The sequence below is a fragment of the Cherax quadricarinatus genome, chromosome 85 (assembly GCF_038502225.1).
Source record: "Cherax quadricarinatus isolate ZL_2023a chromosome 85, ASM3850222v1, whole genome shotgun sequence".
In the NCBI taxonomy this organism is placed as follows: Eukaryota; Metazoa; Arthropoda; class Malacostraca; order Decapoda; family Parastacidae; genus Cherax; species Cherax quadricarinatus.
The window spans coordinates 8,962,744-8,985,877 of record NC_091376.1 but is presented as its reverse complement, the minus strand read 5'-3'; the positions used below and the strand labels follow the sequence as shown (position 1 = coordinate 8,985,877).

Below are 23,134 nucleotides of genomic sequence, written 5' to 3'. Positions count from 1 at the left end.
AGGAACATCTGATTTCTATATCCATAGCACTTGACAATGATCCAAGACGGACTGAAACATTAAATCTCCATCTCTTGTTAGTAGGTTAACTAAGCGTTACCTAATAACTTATATGGCACCTAACACGATGCTCACTACACGAGCATAAAAAGGGTCGCGTTTTAATATTGATGGAAAAGGGCAGCAGCCACTGATATACACACATGATATACCTTTGATGAGTTTCGAGAATTTTCCTATTCTCGCAGCCCGGCCCTGGGCCAGGCTTGTCTGGTGCTTGACTGGTCAACCAGGCTGTTGTAGCTAGCAGCTCGGTGGCCCACATATCCGTCGCAGGATGAACCGGTCCTTGGAAGAGGAAATTGTCTAGTTTCTTTTCGAAGACATTTACACTTGACACACACTGCAGTTATACTAAAGTTTCTGTCTGATTTACACTTAATGTCATGCAATTATAACTTTATTGTAAAATAATCTAAAGATCAAAAATGCTTGCTTGCTCGCTTTCTCTCTTTAAGTACATGTCACACTTTAATTGCTTAAGGCGTTATACACACAACACAATACTATTCTGACTAGTTTCTCAAAACAGACGGGTTTTCTTCGACATCAGGGAGCTTTTCCTGACACTGGCTAGGTTTCCCCTAACACTAGTTAATTTTCGCCTAACATTGGCTCGTTTCCCGATGTTGGTTAGTTTTCCCAATAGGTTAATTTTCCCATATTATTATAATAAAAAATGAAGCGCTAAACCTAATTTTTCCATAACACTTAGTTAATTTTCCCTTGACATCGGTTAGTTCCCCCAACGCTGGCTAGTTATTCCCTAACACTATTTTAAACGCTGGCTATTTTCTCGTGGGCACTAACTAAAATTCTTTTGTTACTAACACTCCACAAGTGACAAGAAGCTTGCTAAATCCTTCCTGCATTTATCTGAAACCGTGAAAAACAAAACTCGCGTTTCACTCTACTTGTATCCCACGTCAAGCCTACATCACATCACCTACCATGATAGTGCCTGTAATATACCTGTGGTCCGTTACGAGAGTATTCCTATTCCCAGACTGGACATGGTCCAATCTTGTCCGGTGCCTGCCTGACCAACTAGGCTGTTGCTGCTGGCGGCCTACTGGCTCACATATCTATCACAGACTGGATTATTGGGCACTTGGCGGAGGTACTGGTAGTGTTACTGATATCTTCTGGTAGTAAGTCAAAATCTGGACCCACGAATGCTGATAGACTATTCTCCTATTGTGCCCCTCCTTTTCACTTGTATTTTACACCTCCTCCCGTATCTCTTGACTCCATTATGTTATGGCACTATAAGTTTGGGACCAAACCCCCAAGCATCTTCCATGTACAGTTATTAATACTACAATCAAAACTAAGCGCTAAACCCACAAGGGTCATACAGCATTATTCTTTCTATGATAATGTTGGTAAGACTATCATGGCTACACCATGCAACATTTCCAGGACTGCGGGCACATGCATCAACAACTATAATAGAATGCCAACATTCACTAAAATTATTAGAGGGAAGCACAAAACCTGTATGGGTCATACAGAGCACGGGGAGAGTGGGAAGCAGTCGAATTCGATCCAAGGAAGGGAAGAACAGGTCAAATGTCTTGGATCAAGAGCCCCTCACCAAATCAGGGAACGGGTGAGGCTCTAACCCATAGCATGAAGGCCCTTCCTTTGGATATTCACTAACCTTAGTTGGACGCTCCATTCGATGTCGCTTTAAAGCAGCTTTGGCGGCCTTCTTAGAGTAGCATGCTCCCATATCATGCTCCTGTAGAATATAATGATCAAGTTCAAAACACTGATATCATATCATGCTCCTGTAGAAAATAATGATCATTATAATCAAAACACTGTGATATATCATATGCTCCTGTGGAAGAAAATGATCCAAGTTTTAAAGCGTTGTATTATTATAAATTTAAGATCAAATTAATCCTGAATTTACTTTTATATTCACACAAAAGTGCTAAACCCTCAATATATACTAAATTATTTTTAATAGTTTCAAGGAAAAGTGTTAAACGTGTAAGTCATTGAGTTTCTGTGGAGGAAGAGGGTGAATAACTGCCGATAACTTCAGGGAAATGGTCACCTTATTGAAAATGTTGCAGTCCTGGGACCATGATTACTTCAAATATGAAACGTGCCATATACATGGGCAAGGCAGCATAGCAGTAATAGTGTTACTGGTATTATGAGTAATACTACAATCTTACTACGCTCTCCTGCCCCTATATATAATGTCTGCTCTTATACTCCTCTCAACATACAGAGAACCAAGTGGTACTTGGGCTGCGGCCCGAGTGCCAGGAATGGCTCAAATGGATGAGAGGTTTTGAGAGCTGAGAGCCTCATACCAGCTAGAAGACCGGCCCTAAGATACCAGATTTAACTCCGACGCCTGCGCCAGCACCTCTGTTACTCCCTATGAGCTCTGTGAGTGAGCAAGGTACACACTGGATCGAAGACACCACTTGAACCTAAGACTTGCTGTACCCCAGCTACTGGGCATCCACGATTGTAGACTTAACCCAACTGCTACACTTGTGCTGAAGACGACTCACCATGTCCCTGCCGTAGGGCTGTAAACGGTACTCCAGTTGACCCAAAGACTCACCGTGTCCCTGCAATAGGGCTGTAAACGTTACATTATTTTTACAAACACCGACACTTCTTCGGGAGTCAGTGACAGGTCACCATCTGGTAAAGACCCGTGCCAGGACTTCGTTCTTGGCGAATATATCATATCATACACTCCTCGTATATCTGAAGTGATCAAGGTCTGAGATGTTTTCAATGTGTCCTACATGAATACATTCGTGTCCATTTCCCCTTCGGTGCCTGTGGAGTGGTGTAATCAGGTTTTATCCAAGGAAGAACAGTTCAGTTCACTGGATCTAGAGTATCGGCGGCGGGCTGTATAAGGGCGTTGGCGGTGACCCGCACAAGGCGTCAGCGATGACCTGTACAAAAACGTCATCGGTGACCTCTAGAAAAGTGTCAGCGGGGACCTGCACAACGGCATCAGCGGCGATCTGCACAAAGGCATCAGCGGTGACCTATACAAAGGCATCAGCTGCGACCTGAACAAATACATCAGCTGTGACCTGCACAAAGGCGTCAGCTGCGACCTGCGCAAAGGAGTCAGCAGCGGCAGAGATGAAGGAATCGTGGGTTTCCACCGATGCCTTCATCACCGATGCTGGTGGTAGCTGCGATGAAAGTATTAGCTATGGATGCTGCGGCATTGGCGATTATTTTAGTTGCTTCTCTTCCCTATTATTATATTCATGGGGAAACGCTACATCCACAAATCGTATGATGTCTACGGAATTAAAAGTAATAAGGTTTGATCCGAAGAAGGTAGCTTTAATTTCTTGAATCATGACCACTCCATTGTCAACAAGGACCAGCAAACCGGCAATGATGGTCTTTCTCTCAAACAGATGATGGAAATCCTCTTCGTAGTATACTTTACTAGTTTCTTTTTAGACATTTCTACCTTCATTCTCCCAACAAATCTTAACATCTAGAATAGATGCTTTCAAGCGACTGAAATATCTTGGACAGCTCACTGACTGACCTATTAGCTCACACCCGCATTACAATAAATTTACGTCGTCCCTGCATGACCAATAGGGAAATACCTGTGACATGTATTGAGAGTTCTGCAGCCTTAGCTGCATAACCAGATTTTCCCTATAACTATTGATCAGCCGGCTATTGCTAACCGTGGCCTACATCCTCAAATGGCTATCAAAACTGGATGATTCAGGCACTTACTGTAGGATTATTGTACATTAGAACTAAATCTGTAGGGGTAATAGTTACTGGGGTAATGGGAGCTAATCAGGGTTGATCCGAGAAAGTGCAGAGTATGTGCCATTCAGGTGCACGAAGGCACTCCCTCCCCCACTTGGAGTATTATTATTATTATAATCAAAAAGAAGCGCTAAGCCACAAGGGCTATACAGCACTGCAGGGTAGGGAAGGAAGCGAGGGTATTGGATGGCAGAAGAGAGGAGGGATGATCAGCAGGTTACAGAAAACAGCGGGGCAGGGGATAGTACGGGGGTAGAGGGTAGCAAGAGATTGAAGTAGAAAGGGCTGAAGGTATCAGAATTTGTGAAGTAAGTCAGTTGTTGTCAAAAAGTCAATGAGAGAGTCCGGATGAAAGGTGGGTCCATCAGCGAGAAGGGAAGGTAAAGAGAGAGTAGCGGAGCGAAGACGACGACAGAGGTAAATTCTGCGTGCTCGTTGATAAAGTGGGCAGTCCAACAGAATGTGGCTGACTGATAATGGAGCTTGGCAATTCTCACAGAGAGGAGCAGGACGCCTCTCCATGAGATATCCATGAGTAAGACGAGTATGGCCAATGCGAAGATGGGAGAGAGTAGTCTCCCAACCTCGACACTGGTGATAAGAAGACGGCCAGTAACCTATACTCGGTTTAATAGATTGAAGTTTGTTGCCGAGCATAGTAGACCAACGTTGTTGCCAACGGGTGTGAAGGTGGGAAGATATTGCAGCAAAATAGTCCGTAAATGGAATACCTCTATAAGAAACTGGTAGGTCATGTACTGCTGACCGCGCAGCAGTGTCTGCCTGTTCATTGCCCTGTATGTCAACATGACCAGGGACCCAACAAAAAACAATATCTTTATGCTTGGTAAAGATGCGGCATAGCCAAAGTTGGATACGGAGGACTAAGGGGTGAGGTGTATCAAATTTTTGTATAGCCTGTAAAGCACTAAGGGAGTCTGAGACAACCACAAATGATGACACAGGCATAGATGCAATACGGATAAGTGCTGTAAGGATGGCATACAATTCAGCAGTAAAAATACTAGCCGAAGATAGTAAATGCCCTTGTACGACGCTGTCCGGAAACACTGCTGCGAATCCTACGCCGTCAGAAGACTTAGAGCCATCTGTGTACACGGCAATGGCATGAGAATGAGAGTGAAAGTGGTCAAGAAAAAGAGAGCGGGAAGCGACCGTAGACAGTTGGGCTTTCGAGCAAGGGAGGGAGAAAGAACAGACTCGAACAGCTGGAACTTCCCAGGGGGGTAGGGAAAACTGAGATGCTACATGTACATAGAAAGGTGGTAGTTGAAGAGAAGACAAGAGCGAATGAAGGCGAAGAGAGAAGGGATGGAGTAAACAGGGGCGGCGAACAAATAAAGAATGTCTACTAATATCAGTGACCATTCTATAAATGGAAGGATTGCGGAGATCATGAGAGCATACATAATAGCGCAGGCAATGGGCATCATGGCGATCGGATAAGGATGGAACGTTCGCTTCTGTATAGAGGCTCTCGACAGGGGAAGAGCGAAAAGCACCAAGGCATAAACGTAATCCTTGGTGATGAATGGGGTTAAGGCTAGAGAGAGTAGCAGGAGATGCCGCTGAATAGATCTGGTCACCATAATCAAGTTTCGATAAAATAAGGGTGGAATGTAGGCGGAGGAGGGTTCGACGATCAGCTCCCCATGAAAGATGAGCAAGGGTTTTAAGAAGGTTCAGCCGGCTGTGACAAGTTGCCTTCAGAGAGGTAATGTGAGGTTTCCAGGATAACCTACGATCAAAGAGGAGACCCAGAAACTTGACTGTATCACATTCAGGGATACGGGAGCCATAGAGGTACAAAGGATGATCGGAGATGACAGAGCGTCTAGTGAAAGTAATTTGGTGGGTTTTAGTGCTGGAAAATTTAAACCCACATGTGGTGGCCCAATTGGAAACACGGTCGACTGCATGTTGGAGAGAAACTGTAATGAGGTGACAGTCAGCGCCTGCACAGGCAATACCGAAGTCATCAACATAGAGTGATGACCAAATATTTGATGGTAGACTAGAGGCCAAATCATTAATAGCAAGGAGAAAAAGTGTTGTGCTCAGAACACATCCCTGGGGGACACCTTCAGCTTGGATAAAGTCCGGGGAGAGCACATTATTAACCCGAACACGGAAATGCCTGTCAGTTAAAAAGTTCTTAAGGAAGGATGGTAGATTGCCTCGAAGGCCTAAGGAGTGGGCTTGGGCTAAAATATTATACCTCCAAGTTATGTCATATGCCTTCTCAAGGTCAAAAAATATGGCAATAACTGAGTGGTTATTCGCAAAGGCATTACGAACATACGTATCCAAGCATAGTAAGGGGTCTATGGTAGAATGTCCATTACAAAAGCCATATTGACGAGTGGAGAGACTGTTATGTGTCTCTAAATACCACACTAAACGTCTATTTACTAGGTGTTCCATTACTTTGCAAACTGCACTGGTAAGAGCAATGGGACGATAGTGGGAGGTTTCATGTCCCGTAGTGCCTGGTTTGCGGAAAGGGAGAACAATGGCGGATTTCCACAGCTGTGGAAGAACTCCTTGTGACCAAATAAGATTGTAAAGGCATAATAGGACTGCAAGAGCTGACTGATGTAAATGTTGTAGCATACGAATATGAATGTCGTCAGGCCCAGCTGCCGATGATCGGCAAGCTGAGAGTGTTGCCTCCAGTTCTTGAAGTGTAAAAGGCACATTATACTGTTCTTCTCTGAGAGAAGAAAAGTCCAAGGGTGCTAACTCTCTGGCAGACTTTGAGGAAAGAAATGAGGGGCATAGATGGAGTCCCTGAGAAATATGGACCAGATGATTGCCAATTTCATTGACAACATCTAGTGGGTTTGCTATATCAACACCGGCAACCCGCAGAACAGGAGCCGGGTCAGGAGAATATTTACCACTCAGTTTTCGTACTTTTTTCCAGACTGCACTCATAGAGGAAGCAGAGGTGATGGTGGAGACATAATCTCGCCAGCAAGTGCGTTTAGCGTCACGGATGACACGGCGAGCGATCGCACGCTTCTGTTTAAAATCAAGGAGTCTCCCTGTGGTTCTATTGTACCGGTACCTGCCCCATGCAGCGCGTTTCAAATGTACTGCACGAGCACAAGCAGGAGACCACAAAGGCACGCATTTCTGAGAATGCCTGCCCAAAGTTTGGGGTGTAGAATGAGAAGCTGCGGTTAAAACGGAGGATGAGAAGAGGTGTAAAAGCTCATCGATGGAGGACGAAGAAGGAACCTCTCTAAAAACAGTTAGGTGTGAGTAAAGGTTCCAATTTGCCCGATCAAATTGCCAGCGTGGGATGCGAAGAGGTGGTGAATATGAAGGGGAAGTAAGAATGATTGGGAAATGATCACTGTCATGTAAGTCCGGGAGAACAGACCAAGTGAAGTCTAATGCGGTGGAGGAAGAGCAGACTGAGAGATCGATGCAAGAGAGAGTATGAGTCCGAGGATCAAAATGGGTGTGCGTACCTGTATTTAAAACATGGAGGGGGTGGGTGGCAAGAAAAGCCTCTAACTGAATTCCACGGGAATCACAGTGAGACCCCCCCAGAGGAAATGGTGGGCATTAAAATCACCAAGTAACAGAATCAGTGGCGGTAATGACGAAACAAGAAAGGCAATATCCGGAATAGATAATGCCCGAGAAGGAGAGAGATATAAAGAACAGAGCGTATACCACCTATGCAAGTGGATACGGGCTGCTGTGTAATGCAGCGAAGTATGAACAAATAGCTGATGGTACGGAATATCAGTGCGTAGAAGAAGGGCACTTTCATTAAAGGTCCCATCAGGAAAAGGATCTGAAGAATACAATAAATTATAGCCTGAGATGGGAGAGATAACAGCAGAGTGTAATTTTGGTTCCTGTAAGCAAACACCAACAGGGGCAAACTGGGAGAGTAACATCTGAAGCTCACTCCGATTACCCCTGAGGCCGCGTATATTCCACTGTAAATAGGCCATGATTGGCAATGATAAAGATACTTGAAATCCGCAGGTAAGGGTTCCTACGGACTAGAGGGGTTAGAAAAGTCCACATGCGGAGGCAGTGGAAAACGTTCAAGCAGCGAAGGAACGGTGCGCTGTGAAGAAAGGAGTTGTGCAGATGGAGGAGAGGAGAGAGAAGGAACAGAGGGTGGATCAGTGTCCATTGATGGTTTGGTCTCTGCAATATACAGTGGACCCCCGGTTAATGATATTTTTTCACTCCAGAAGTATGTTTAGGTGCCAGTACTGACCGAATTTGTTCCCATAAGAAATATTGTGAAGTAGATTAGTCCATTTCAGACCCCCAAACATACACGTACAAACGCACTTACATAAATACACTTACATAATTGGTCACATTCGGAGGTATTCGTTATGCGGGGGTCCACTGTATTCAGAGATTGCTTCAAGTGTTTCGGAATTCAGAGACGTCATATGGGAGACAATATTGGAAATGGTAGGGGGAGGATGAGTAAAGATTGGAACTGTATTGGACTGTACCAAGGTAGGGGGGGGGGCGAAAGGGTGGAGGGAACTGGAGAAGCGTGGAAGGGGATAGAAGAGGCAGAAACCTGGGAGGTGGCAGAAGAGGAAGAAACCTGGGAGGGAACAGGGGAGGAAGGTACAGTACGAGGAGGAGGGTGAACCTCTACACTTGTAACAGAGCCAGTGAGAGGAGGAGAACCAGGGACAGAGACAGGGAGGGTAAAATGAGGAGGTGGAAGATGGGTAGGAGGTGTTAACGGACCTTTTTTTGACTTTTGAGAAGTAGAGGGACGATTGGGAGGAGGTGTCATACGAGATCTCATCGTTACTGAGGCTTGTGAGAGAGAACACGAAGAAGCGAGATCAGACTGAGGCGTTGAAGTAGGGACGTCTGAGCCGAGGACAGCAAAAGGATTAGATACAGGAGTGACTATGGGAGAGGTAACCACAGAGGTGGGTGTAGAAGATGGGATACCAGAAGTGGGGGGACGTTTTGAAACACGGGAATAAGAAATACGTGGGAGTCCCCCATGGAGGCGGAGATGAGAAACTGCCATGGCATAAGGGAGACCTTCTGTCTCTTTGAGGCAACGGATTTCCCGCTCGTTTAAATAGACTTGACAACGGCGAGAGTACGAAGGGTTAGCCTCATGACAGTTAAGGCAAGAGGGAGATCGATTGCAAGACGTATGAGAATGGTCATCGGCACCACAGACTGGACATTCAGCGATAGATCTGCAATATTTCGCTGGATGGCCAAATCGCCAGCAATTTTTACACTGTTGCGGTGTAGGGATCACCTTTCGGACTTGTAACCGATGTCCTGCTATATAAACTGAGGATGGGAGTTCTCGGCTGTCAAAAGTTAAACGAGCCACATTGCTAGGGTATCGTCTCCGCCCGCGGGCAGGAAGAACGTAAGTGTCTACGTTGAGGATTGGGAGATCTTGGAGTTCCAGCTGTTCAAGAATGTCAGTGCCACATGTCTGGAAATTTTGTTGAACTATGGTATGGGGCAGAATGATGGTACCACTACAAGAATTGAGGGAATGATGCTTTTCAATAGTTACAGGAACAGTATCGATATGGGAAAGACGAGAGAGCTCATGAGCCTGGGTAGCATTCTGTACGGTGATGATGCGTGTACCTCTCTTAAGAGCATGAAAAGAAATATCTTTACCAACATGGCGTAGGAGTGCCTTGCCAATACTGTGGTCAGAAAGATAGGCAGTAGAGGTAGTCGGTCGTAAAGTGAAGAATTTAGTCCATTGTTCAGTCTGAAACTGAGCGTGGAAAGGAAGTGAAGGACGTGTCAATCGTTTCTGAGAAGAACGAGAAGGTGGAGAAGTGTCATCAGCAGGTAATTGTCGTTGGCGTTTAGGCGTGGGACCAGAGTTGGTCCGACGTGAAACGGGTTGGCGATTTGAAAATTGCCGCACCGTAGAGGGAGAGGCCGGAAGCATAGTCAGAGGAGAGCGAAGGTCCGATAAATCGAAGGAGTCAGTCGAGGCCTCAGTACCTGAAGCGGGTGAGGAAACAGCATCGGCAAGAGGTACAGAGGCATGAGGAGTGTCTGAAGAGTGGTCCAAAGACGAGGCGGGGTCAGAACAGGGTGCGGTATCAAGAAGGGGCCCGGGGGTAGGAGGTTCATGGACTAGGGCTGCCATGGTTAGGTTACTTCTTTCTTTTTGTTTTTAAGAAAAAAAAAAGAAAGAAAAGAAAAGAAAAATAAAAAAAAGAATAAAAAAAAAGGGGGACCGGGGAGGGATAGTTCCTAGGAGGAATGAAAGGGCCAGAAATCTCCCTCCGCGCCCAAGAGGACCTCAGCACCGCAAGTAGCGCAGATGCAGCATGGAACCCGTGCCATACCCTACCCATCATGCTAGTAAACTAACAATCCGGGATAGCAACCTCACATCTGTCGAGCTACCTCGGTGGACAAGAGAGGGCGGCCGGGTATCCGCCACAAAGCATACCTCCTTCGGCCACCACCCCCGGAATCCGAAAGGTGGCTTCCAGAGATACACCTGTCTCCCGAAAGACACCCAAAGCTACTCCGGGATACCGGAGAGGGATCGGGACATCCCCAGGCGATCCAGATTCCATGGCAAACTACGCCACCGCCAAGAACCTCAACGGAATGGGATGGACCCAGGTATCCTTTCCCCTACCTAGGAACTAGCGCGCCTGTGGGAGAAATCCCAAAGGCCGAAAAGAGGAAGGGCAAAAGGGATGGGTGGGGAGGAGGAGGAGGAAAGGAAAAAGGGGAGGATGGGATAGGGGAGGGGAGATTGGGGGGTAATTAGGTTCGGTCTGAGGAAGAAGACCAACAGGTCTAATTCCTCAGACCAAGAGCCTCTTCACCACACCAAGGAGCCCCCCTTGAAGAGGCCCACTTGAAGTAATTTTATTCAGGTATACACAAATACAGTGGGTGGCCCGGTGGCCTGGTGGCTAAAGCTCCCGCTTCACACACGGAGGGCCCGGGTTCGATTCCCGGCGGGTGGAAACATTTCGACACGTTTCCTTACACCTGTTGTCCTGTTCACCTAGCAGCAAATAGGTACCTGGGTGTTAGTCGACTGGTGTGGGTCGCATCCTGGGGGACAAGATTAAGGACCCCAATGGAAATAAGTTAGACAGTCCTCGATGACGCACTGACTTTCTTGGGTTATCCTGGGTGTCTAACCCTCCGGGGTTAAAAATCCGAACGAAATCTTATCTTATCTTATCTTACATAGATTATCATACATAGCAGCATATGTGTAGAGAACCTAGGATAACTAGTTCTACCTAGAAGACTTCTACCATTGTTCCAGCAGTATTTCTTATTTGCTAATAAGGAAGGTTGTCACTGACTTTGAATTATGACACAAATGTTACCTAAATGGGATTATGGTACCCCAAATTTTCACTGGTTAATCTACGCTTCCTCCTGTATCCAAGGCTCGAAAGATGTGTACACAGGGTACAAAACACCAAAGCCTGTGCCCCAGGATAAGGGGGTGGGGAGTTTACTGAGTGGTGAGACCAAAAGGTCATTCAGCGCTCTATATGAGTGTGTCACATTCACTCGATGCATATAACACGATAGGTAGGGGGTTGGGAGAGAGAAAGGAAGAGGGGGAGAGCGAGGAAGAGGGGAGAGAGGAAAAGGGGGGAAGAGAGGAAAAGGGAGAAGAGAGGAAAAGGGAGAAGATAGGAAAAGGGAGAAGAGAGGAAAAGGGAGAAGAGAGGAAAAGGGAGAAGAGAGGAAAAGGGAGAAGAGAGGAAAAGGGGGAAGAGAGGAAAAGGGGGAAGAGAGGAAAAGGGGGAAGAGAGGAAAAGGGGGAGAGGAAAAGGGGGAGAAAGGAAAAGGGGGAGAGAGGAAGAGGGAGTGAGAGGAAGAGGGAGTGAGAGGAAGAGGGGGAGAGAGTGAGAGGAAGAGGGGGAGAGAGAGAGCAGAAGAGGGGGAGAGAAAGGGAGAGAGGAAGAGGGGGAGAGAGAAGAGGGGGAGAGAGAAGAGGGGGAGAGAGAAGAGGGGGGAGAGAGAGGGGGGAGAAGGGAGAGAGAGAAGGAAGGGGGAGAGGGAGAGAGACAGAAAGGGACAGGAGACAGAGAAAAATTCACTTAATGATTACCAAAACACACACAACTCTCTGATGATATATCCAGTTCCTACTGTACATACAGTAGGTAGTCTCTTAACTAGAGAGACTAATTATTTGTTTTGTATGATAATTAATGAATCAAACAAGCTCAAATATGAATTAATCAGGAGAGCAAACTCATATGACATAGTATTTTATTACTCTATGTTGGCGAAGTGCTTACAGCACTTCGGCGTATCTCGCATCTGCTTGGCAGTAGGGGTTGCAAGATTCTGTACGAGGCACAAGTACGCTCACACCTTGGGTATGCTCCACTTCCTTATTTGCCTCCCCCCCCCCTCTCATCTGCAACTGATTGACAGAGTAGAGAACAGAGCAAGACGTCTCATCTCTCGCCTGGACCAATCCTGGATAGATCTGTCATTTCAGCAGAGCCTTCAACACAGGAGGTATGTGGGTGGCCTTACTGTTATGTACAAGGCCAATATTGTCAAAGTACCACACTTGGATCCACTTCGAGGACATCGTGAAGCAAGCTTCAATACCAAAAGATGGGCAGAGAGCAGCAACTTCACTCTGGCTGTACCCTTCTCCAGAACATCACTTCATGTGAGATCATTTATCCCCAGGATGACTCGAGTATGGAACACATTCGTACAGCATTATGATGTCAGGGAGATAGTCAGTTGATCAAATGAAAATGCTGGCTGTTATGCAGGGTTCTGCATGACATCGTAATGTACATATAGTGGTGAAGTGTGCCATAATAATATGAATATTGTAGTTGTAAGGAATAATTTTATAATTGATAATGCGCATTTAGGGGTACTGTAAAGTACTCTAACTGTAATTATAAAGAAATTGTGTGAATGAACAGTGGGTGCGTCATCTGCTTCCCACGACCATGTGTGCCAAGGACACACCCGTATTTGTAACTTTAATATCTCTGTCCATGTACCTTTTGTATGCCATTAACCCTCAAGATCTTTTATGTGTAATCCTGAGTTACCCACCCCGGGTTTTGCAAAATGATAGAGAGTTTGGGTCAGTCTTGTTGCAGGGTAGAGCAGGAGAAGTAATGCCACTCGGCTGCTTCTCAGCAAAAAGTAGCAGGCACCAGAGAAGTTATACCTCCATAGAAAAGGAGGCTTTTGCCTTCGTGTTGGCAGTGCAACATTTTGAGGTGCATATATCTAAATCAGTTCACCCTATAACTGTGTATAGTGACCATATTCCTTTACGTTTCCTTCACTTAATGAGGCACCACAATCACAGACTTACAAGGTGGGCCTTGTTTCTCCAACTTCTTAATCTTGTGATTCATTATGTGAAGCAAGCTGAGAATGTGGTTGCTAATACCTTGTCTTGTGTTTAAAGTGCACAATGTAGTGTATAGATCACTTATCTATTCTTATTTTGCAGTGATTTGCGGTAGACGAGTAGATGGAACTCTGGACCACCCAAAGGAGAAGGGCAGGTTGAGCTGGAGCTGGAGGTATCAGGATTCCCTAGTGTGTGTGTATTTAGGGGGGTAGTCACATCAAAGACCATGCCTAGGTAAGGTATGCTACGTTTTTTAGGTGTTGGCTGGAATGCCTCGCCTCTGTTTTATGTTGGTATAGGGACTGTTGGACCTAACGTTTTAGTGAATGTGGGGCTGGCGGTGATGCCCTCCACTGTTTGGGACATGTCTTTTGATCCGAGGTGTTTTGGTTCTCCAGGACTCTTTTTCAATTTTTCCTTTTTGGATCACCACTGGGGTGACTCCAGGGTCCTTGGAATGACATGTAGGTGGCGGCCTGGGAGGTCCACCTTTTGGGGGTCTTCAGTGATGACTCCAGGGTTTTACGGCCGCAGTCCCACCAACAAGATTTATGTGCCTATCCACCCGTTGTTTTTGGGGGCCTGATATTTTCCCCTCTCCTGTGCTCTCCTGATTCTCACAGAGGTGTGTCATGGGGAACCAGTTTTGTTTACTAAAGATTGCTGTGAGATGGGAGTGATAATGTGATGTTGTTTTCTCCGTAGAATTTAACATGTAACATATGTTTTTCATTTCTTTGAACTCCTGGAAAATGTACTTACTGTTTAAAAGTTTTTTTTTGGTGGCACCTACAGTTTGGTCTGCCTTGCAACACACTGAACCTTGGTGTTACTTCATAAAACGGCATTCCTCAGGGGCACTTTTGTACAAAGTTTACTTGCTTGTTTATAAGTTTGCTTGATGTAATTTAGGTAAAATGCATCAACGCCAGCGCCTGGCCAGCGCTGTGTTGTAATGGTGCCTTTTCCTAAAACAGCTGTCTAAGAGTGTGACTGTGAGCTCGTTGGGCATAGAACTTGATCACTTTTATGTTCGACAAGTTTCATATGTCTGCAATCTAGTACCTCAGTTTGTAAATATAGCATATTTGTAGTACCAAAAGACCGTGATTGTATGGTGGTCATTCCCCAGTTATCATTTTGCCAGTTGCCTCAGACCTTAATGTGCGGCTTATTTTCTTTTTTTTTTTTTTCTTTTTGCCTAGCGGTGTCCGTAGGGACCCCGCTAGCAGAGTGAGACCTATGGTCTGGGGGTGGGGGTGTTATGCAGGGTTCTGCATGACATCGTAATGTACATATAGTGGTGAAGTGTGCCATAATAATATGAATATTGTAGTTGTAAGGAATAATTTTATAATTGATAATGTGCATTTAGGGGTACTGTAAAGTACTCTAACTGTAATTATAAAGAAATTGTGTTAATGATTTATTTTCCAAGGATGTTTGGGTACGCAGAGTAAGCGTGGGGAGGGAGTCACGTGACGTTAGCATGGTGTGAAGAGGCTGGCGTCGGAGATGCTGTGTATTTAAGTTAAGTTTGTAGTTGTACACTCAGTTTGTTTATCCAACTCAAGCCATAGGCTTTCATATGGCTTACCTGTATGTTCACCCAGGCTCTGACATGGTCAGGGTGCTGTGGGATGAGTAATGAAGTAAGAAATGAGGTTTGTAGTGTAATGACGGCCTGACGCTGACGGAAGCCTAGTGTTATGGTGGCTGAACCTCCAGCCAGCTGTGTGTACCCTCATTTGGGCGTTTAGAATTAAGGTTTTTATGTTATGTTATGTTTTATTATTTTTTTTATTATCACACTGGCCGATTCCCACCAAGGCAGGGTGGCCCGAAAAAGAAAAACTTTCACCATCATTCACTCCATCACTGTCTTGCCAGAAGGGTGCTTTACACTACAGTTTTTAAACTGCAACATTAACACCCCTCCTTCAGAGTGCAGGCACTGTACTTCCCATCTCCAGGACTCAAGTCCGGCCTGCCGGTTTCCCTGAATCCCTTCATAAATGTTACTTTGCTCACACTCCAACAGCACGTCAAGTATTAAAAACCATTTGTCTCCATTCACTCCTATCAAACACGCTCACGCATGCCTGCTGGAAGTCCAAGCCCCTCGCACACAAAACCTCCTTTACCCCCTCCCTCCAACCCTTCCTAGGCCGACCCCTACCCCGCCTTCCTTCCACTACAGACTGATACACTCTTGAAGTTATTCTGTTTCGCTCCATTCTCTCTACATGTCCGAACCACCTCAACAACCCTTCCTCAGCCCTCTGGACAACAGTTTTGGTAATCCCGCACCTCCTCCTAACTTCCAAACTACGAATTCTCTGCATTATATTCACACCACACATTGCCCTCAGACATGACATCTCCACTGCCTCCAGCCTTCTCCTCGCTGCAACATTCATCACCCATGCTTCACACCCATATAAGAGCGTTGGTAAAACTATACTCTCATACATTCCCCTCTTTGCCTCCAAGGACAAAGTTCTCTGTCTCCACAGACTCCTAAGTGCACCACTCACTCTTTTTCCCTCATCAATTCTATGATTCACCTCATCTTTCATAGACCCATCCGCTGACACGTCCACTCCCAAATATCTGAATACGTTCACCTCCTCCATACTCTCTCCCTCCAATCTGATATTCAATTTTTCATCACCTAATCTTTTTGTTATCCTCATAACCTTACTCTTTCCTGTATTCACCTTTAATTTTCTTCTTTTGCACACCCTACCAAATTCATCCACCAATCTCTGCAGCTTCTCTTCAGAATCTCCCAAGAGCACAGTGTCATCAGCAAAGAGCAGCTGTGACAACTCCCACCCTGTGTGTGATTCTTTATCTTTTAACTCCACGCCTCTTGCCAAGACCCTCGCATTTACTTCTCTTACAACCCCATCTATAAATATATTAAACAACCACGGTGACATCACACATCCTTGTCTAAGGCCTACTTTTACTGGGAAAAAATTTCCCTCTTTCCTACATACTCTAACTTGAGCCTCACTATCCTCGTAAAAACTCTTCACTGCTTTCAGTAACCTACCTCCTACACCATACACTTGCAACATCTGCCACATTGCCCCCCTATCCACCCTGTCATACGCCTTTTCCAAATCCATAAATGCCACAAAGACCTCTTTAGCCTTATCTAAATACTGTTCACTTATATGTTTCACTGTAAACACCTGGTCCACACACCCCCTACCTTTCCTAAAGCCTCCTTGTTCATCTGCTATCCTATTCTCCGTCTTACTCTTAATTCTTTCAATTATAACTCTACCATACACTTTACCAGGTACACTCAACAGACTTATCCCCCTATAATTTTTGCACTCTCTTTTATCCCCTTTGCCTTTATACAAAGGAACTATGCATGCTCTCTGCCAATCCCTAGGTACCTTACCCTCTTCCATACATTTATTAAATAATTGCACCAACCACTCCAAAACTATATCCCCACCTGCTTTTAACATTTCTATCTTTATCCCATCAATCCCAGCTGCCTTACCCCCTTTCATTTTACCTACTGCCTCACGAACTTCCCCCACACTCACAACTGGCTCTTCCTCACTCCTACAAGATGTTATTCCTCCTTGCCCTATACACGAAATCACAGCTTCCCTATCTTCATCAACATTTAACAATTCCTCAAAATATTCCCTCCATCTTCCCAATAGATATATTTTCCTAATTGGGATTTTTGCCTAACCCTCTGTTAACCAACCCCTTGAAGTAACACATACTGGTTTAGCGCTTTCTGTTTTGACTGGGATAGCCCTGGGTGGACGGGTTGGGCTTGAGAAATGTGTAACTTTTACCTTTGCCCTTAGACCAGGCTCAAGCCCCCAGCTATCCCACATTTTTGCTTAACACTGGCCCACAGACGGCTCCAACTTCATCCTGTTCCCTACTTGTATGTCTCATAACAATAAAAATGCTTTCAAATGAACTGATGTAGGTAACAGCTCTTAGCTTGTCAATAAAGTTAGGAATCCTTAACCTGTAAATAGCTTGTCAATAAAGCTAGGGATTCTTAATCAAACCTTGTCAAACCTTGTGTAAAAAAAAAAAAAATCTGGTGCTAGAAAAAACCATTCTTTCTCCTATAGTACCTGAGATGTCGTTTACAGAACACAGCAGCACATATTGTGACATGGAATACTTTATATATACTACCAATAATGCCAGCTTTACCTCTCTCTACATATACAGTGGTACCCCGAGTTTCGTACAGCTCCCAACTCGAACAATTATGTAAGTGTATTATTGTAAGTGCTTTTGTAAGTGTAGTTTTGGAGGTATGAAACAGACTAATCTAATTTCCATTATTCCTTATGGGAACAAATTCGTTTGGTAACGGCACTTGAACAGCCTTCTGGAACAAATTATGGCCGAAACTCGGGGAACCACTGTATTTAAAAATAAACCATGGTTCAATCTCCGTGGTTTGTCTGCAATTGTGTTTTACGACTTTGAGTCATTTAAAAATAAATTTTCAACCCTTACAAAATGATGATGACATTTTGGAAATACTAACTGTAAGCAAGTTATGAACCACCAATCCAGATAAAATCTGTTGCCATCATATTAGAACCAGATTGTATACATTTTACATTACAACAATATGTAACTATCAAAAATGGCCTGTCAATCAGCGATCAGCCCAAAAAGACTAAGGATAATTTTATTACCACTGCACTCAAAAAAAAAAAATAACATTAATAGGACAGCACAAAAAATATATATATATAAGATCACTTAATAACTACAATAAAGAAATTATTTAAATAACTTTACTATAATGTGAAAATAAACAATAGAAAACCACTACACCTACCATCCGACTTACAACCTGCTCGACTTACGACCACTCGACTTACGACCGTGTTTTTTATGCCAAATTTCTGGGAAATAAACAACTATTTGTGTTGTACACAGTGTTTATCCTAAACTTTACAGTATAAAATACAGTACTAACAGCATAAAAAGTAAAGTAAAACATGAAATACCAAAATAAAACAATAAAATAAAGTCATTACAAAAATGTTTTGTTGATATTCAGTAGTAAAGTTTGACTTACGACCATTTCGACTTACAACCGGTTTCTCGGAACCGAACTCGGTCGTAAGTCGGATGGTAGGTGTATTAACAAAGACAAAGAACCAGTATCATTATGCCGTGTAACATGGTATCTAGAACTTGAGGGAGCAAAGTTTGCATTAACCATCAACATGAAGAGATATTTCCTGATGTCCATTGGTCTGACCACAGAGATGCAACTTAATCTTCATTATTCAGACCTGTATCAGCAACTTGACTGCCGAGCAATTTGTAGAGATGATCACTGCAAATTCTCATACTAAAATTAGATTGGGCTTCAGACAAATTTAAGTTTGACACTAACAGTCTTAAACATCAGTCTGCAATTGTCAGAATCTATATTATGGCTGCAGTTGCCCACATGACAAAACAGCACTACTCTAATTGCCCATTCTAACATATATTTTTCCTTTATGCACACATTTATTCAGTCTTATTCCTCTCTCTTGTACATATATGTACTTTTCATGACACTATTTGCAGAGAAAATAAACACCTATGATAATATTGCCACCATTTTCAATTTTGACAACTTTACTGATGATAATACTGCATGAAACAAGGGTGCAATGAGAATATTAAGAGAACTCAGTAAGTGTAGGGGTACCTAGATTTTTCAGCACTCCTTCCATACATAGGAGGAATTACTAATAGACTCACAGCTGTCTTCAAAAGGAAACTTGGTAAGTTCCTTGAGTTAATTCCTTATTAGGTGGGCTGTGGTGCCTACATCTGACTTCATGCAGACAGCACCAACTGGCTGACTGATCAGGCTGTCAATCAGGAGGCCTGGCTCTGAACTGGGTTACACATACATCTGTAGGCCACATTAATGTCTACTCACTGACTCAAGTCTAATTCCTTTTGGCTTTTCATTGTAAGGTCACACTAAGTAATTCCTAAAATCTTTAAATAATGGACTCTGATGTTGTATATAAAAAAAATCCTGGCAGCAAAATCACCTTGCAGATAACATAAATCCCTGAAAATATTACCTATTCTTTTATATTTTTGTCTTAATAAAAACTAGATGAAACATATTTCAATCAAATTTAATCTGTGGCAATACACCAATTCCATCTCAAAAAAAAGAATAAAAAGGCACAATATCATGACTGGAACAATACACAAATAACCTGCACATAGGAGACAAAGTTATGATGATGTTCCAGTCCAACTTGGACTATTAAATAGTCGGACCAAAACATCGTCATAAGTTACAGTCTCCTATGTGTAGGTTATTTGTGCATTCAATCTCAAAATATTCCATAAGGGTTGGAATGAAAGGGTTTTTCATAGCAACATTGTAGTCTCAATTGTAAAAATCATTGCTAACAGAAAAGTTGTCAGTAACACAAAAGTTTTAATTAAAAAAACTGTTTAACTGTAGTGCAGAGTACAGTACTGGTAGGTCTGTTATCATTACATTCATAAGAGGAAAGCTAAACCCATAGGGGTCATGTAACACCTGGACAAATGGATGGCATTCAAGCTTATTTCAAGGAATTGGAGCATTGGTCTAATTCCTTATACGTATCAAGATCTCCTTACCAGTATTGAGGAATCTCCCTTGAGGGGATGGTAGGTCTAGATTCAGGTCAATAAAGCTAAATTATACAGCAAAGTTACTGAATGTGTGGACTGAGCATTAAACTAATAAAGTTGCCCACTTATTGCCCCTATACACTAATAAGGTAAAAAAAAGTCCTATCATACTATAAAAGTGAGCAAAAAGAAAAATCTGCACAAGAGGTTTCATTTACTTCTAGATGATTCAACCAGTTTAAAATGAGCAGTCAGATGCAATCTTTTCCTGCCAATCTGAAGGAAATTATTTCTGAAGATAGATACAAGCCTAAGGAAGCATTTAATGCTGATGAGACAAGATTAAATTTGAAGATGCCAAAACAATAATTTACACCAAGCAGCTTTTGTGCACTAGTTCATCAGGTAATTCCAAGTGTATGCCTGTGCTTATTTACTTTTATTTGGCAGCCTAACAAGACAATATGGATAAGTGAGGATCTGTTTAGTGATTGGTTCAAGTATTGTTTTACTTCTTGTTAAAGATGTACATCAGGAATGGCTAAAATGTTGAGCGTATCTACCAGTAGTAATTTCTAGTAGCCTATAGGAATTACCTAGTCTAACAACCAAGACATTACATTACAGCACACAACACTTAAGTTGTAAATGGGATGGTGATGCAGGCAAACTGTCAAAAAGGACACTTTTGTATAGTTCAGGACAATTATTAGAGGAAACATTTTGTCACAAGTGGCTTCATCATTTAGACTGATAAAGCCACTCATGGTGAACATAAATGTCCTTTTCTACACACGTTAAGTGATGAACACATGACAACAGCTACTACCAAAAATTAGTACTTCATATTTTATCTATTTATAAACTCCACTATTATCTTTCTATTCACAGGTCATTTTACAAGAAATAAAGTTTTAATATTTTGAGGAGACACACAATAGTATCACACACATACAGTGTACATTCTCTCAAAGACTAGACTAAATCAAAGGGCATACAAGGGGTTGGCAGTTGAGACAAACTGGGCTGTAGTTGATTGTACAAAGAGAACTTTAAGAAAAGCAGATCTGTCTCATTAAAATTTGGCTGCTCCTGATGTATCTGTTCCTAAAGCCCCTTTATATTAAGGTTCTTCTCAGTCTTGATAATTTCTATAGCTATCCTTTACTTTTGTAAGCTATGGATCCAAATGTGAAGGTTGTTTTTTTACCTGCAAATATGGCATCTCTGGAAATGTGCAACCAATGGACAGAGGAGTGATTAAGATATAAAAGTGTCAATACACACACGGCCCTGCAGAAACTTATCACATGACTGAATGACAACTCAGACACCGGAGTGTCAGATTTCTGCCATAAATTAATTCTGACACTGCAGATACAATAACCAACATAAAAGTTGCAGGGAATGAAGTTTCCTAATCAACAATAAATGCAGGCTGGGAAAACCTGTGACATACTGTAGTGAATAATTTCACAGATTTTTCCTTAAGAAAGATTGAAGTCCAAGAAATTTGTAAATTTGGCCAAAAAATGCAAGCAGAAGATGTAAATGAACAGTTAAAAAAACTGGCAAATACAGAAAAGCTGGAGGAGCTCAAGCCCCAGTTAGAAGGGTGGGAGATAACAAACAAGGATGAGAAGGAAGAACCTGAACCTAAATAGGTGACATATCAAGATATATATGCTGCATACTACTGATAAAGCTGCAGACTTGTTTTGACTGAAAAGAACCCTGAGATATCTAGAAGCATTGTTGTGAAGTAGGGTCTAAAACAAATATGTATTGATGTTTCATCAACTCTACATAGTACTGGGGGGTAAAACGAAACAGAGGGGCATTACAGAATACTCAAGAACTCCAGTACAACCATTATCTACTAACAATTCTGCATCGACATCAACACAAGAATCACACCCATCCACTTCAGTCCAGTAGAGCCACACCAACATTTCCATACATTTCAATATTAAGAAACCACAAACCAGAATTTAAGGTAAGAAAAATTTATGTAGCCTTTTTTATTATTTTATTTTATCTATATGTAAGGGATATTTCTTTTAAATTATGAAACTTTAAATAACTTGTTTGGTATTTTTTGGAGGTCTCAAGAATGCAACCCTATTTTTTTCCACGTGTTCTTAACCCTTTGGGGGTTTCGGACGTACTAGTACATCTTACGACCCAGGGTTTTTGACGTACTAGTACGCCTAAATTCTAGCGCTTTCAAATCTAGTGAGAGAAAGCTGGTAGGCCTACATATGTAAGAATGAGTCTATGTGGTCAGGGTGCGCAGTATAAAAAAAAATCCTGCAGCACAGTGCGTAATGAGAAAAAAAAACTTTGACCATGTTTTTGGATTAAAACCGACTTTGCACTGTATTTCCGTATGGTATTTATTATTGTATTCTAGTTTTCTTGGTCTCATTTTATAGAATGGAAGACATATTAAAGAAATTGAGATGATTTTGACTGGTTTTACAATGAAAAGTACCTTGAAACTGAGCTCAAAGTAGCAGAAATGTTCGATTTTTACCAAAGTTCAAAAGTAAAAAAATCATGCCAAGCGTCCAATACACATCAACTGGTGAGTCTAATATTCTTTCACAAGTGCGCTGATATTATTTATACCATTTCTACACTAATGCAATAGTCTGCATAACAGTAAATCTTATTTTTTTTTGTAAGAATAAAAATTCAAAGTGGAAAGCCAAAGAAATATAAGAGGGGCCTGGGGATATGACTAACGAACAGAGAACTTGTGATTTTAGTGCCAGGAATGTCTTTCTTGTTTATTCTGGACCCTATTCGGAAATTGGCATCTTTTGAAATTTGTGTGAAATTGGTAATTTTGCTAAATTCTGACCACTTTATTGGATAGTTGAAATCGGCAAATGGGTGGCTTCTTGTACTCATTCGATAGAAAAAATGGAGTTCTAGCGAAATAGTTAGGATTTTTGTCAACTAGTACACTGGAATTGGCCGAAAATAGGGCTCAAAGTGGGCAAAATTGCTGATGCGTAAACATCGTCGAGACTGCTAACTTCGCGAGAGCATAATTCCGTAAGTTTTCCATCAAATTTCATACTTTTGGTGTCATTATGATCATGAAAAGATTATCTATCTTTTCATAAGAAAAAAATAATTTTTTTTTTTTTTTAAATTTGGCCGACCCTGAGAACAAGTCTCTGAGAG

General features: G+C 42.8%; 1 long non-coding RNA gene across 2 annotated transcripts in view; it reads right to left on the bottom strand.

The window, feature by feature from the left end:
- LOC138855212 (uncharacterized) overlaps positions 1-23,134 on the bottom strand; it is a 140,700-nt gene that overhangs the window by 108,887 nt on the left and 8,679 nt on the right. For both annotated transcript variants that reach the window (XR_011394402.1, XR_011394403.1), the window contains exon 2: positions 1,724-1,804. This is a non-coding gene — a long non-coding RNA (uncharacterized lncRNA). The remainder of the gene's footprint in view (positions 1-1,723; positions 1,805-23,134) is intronic.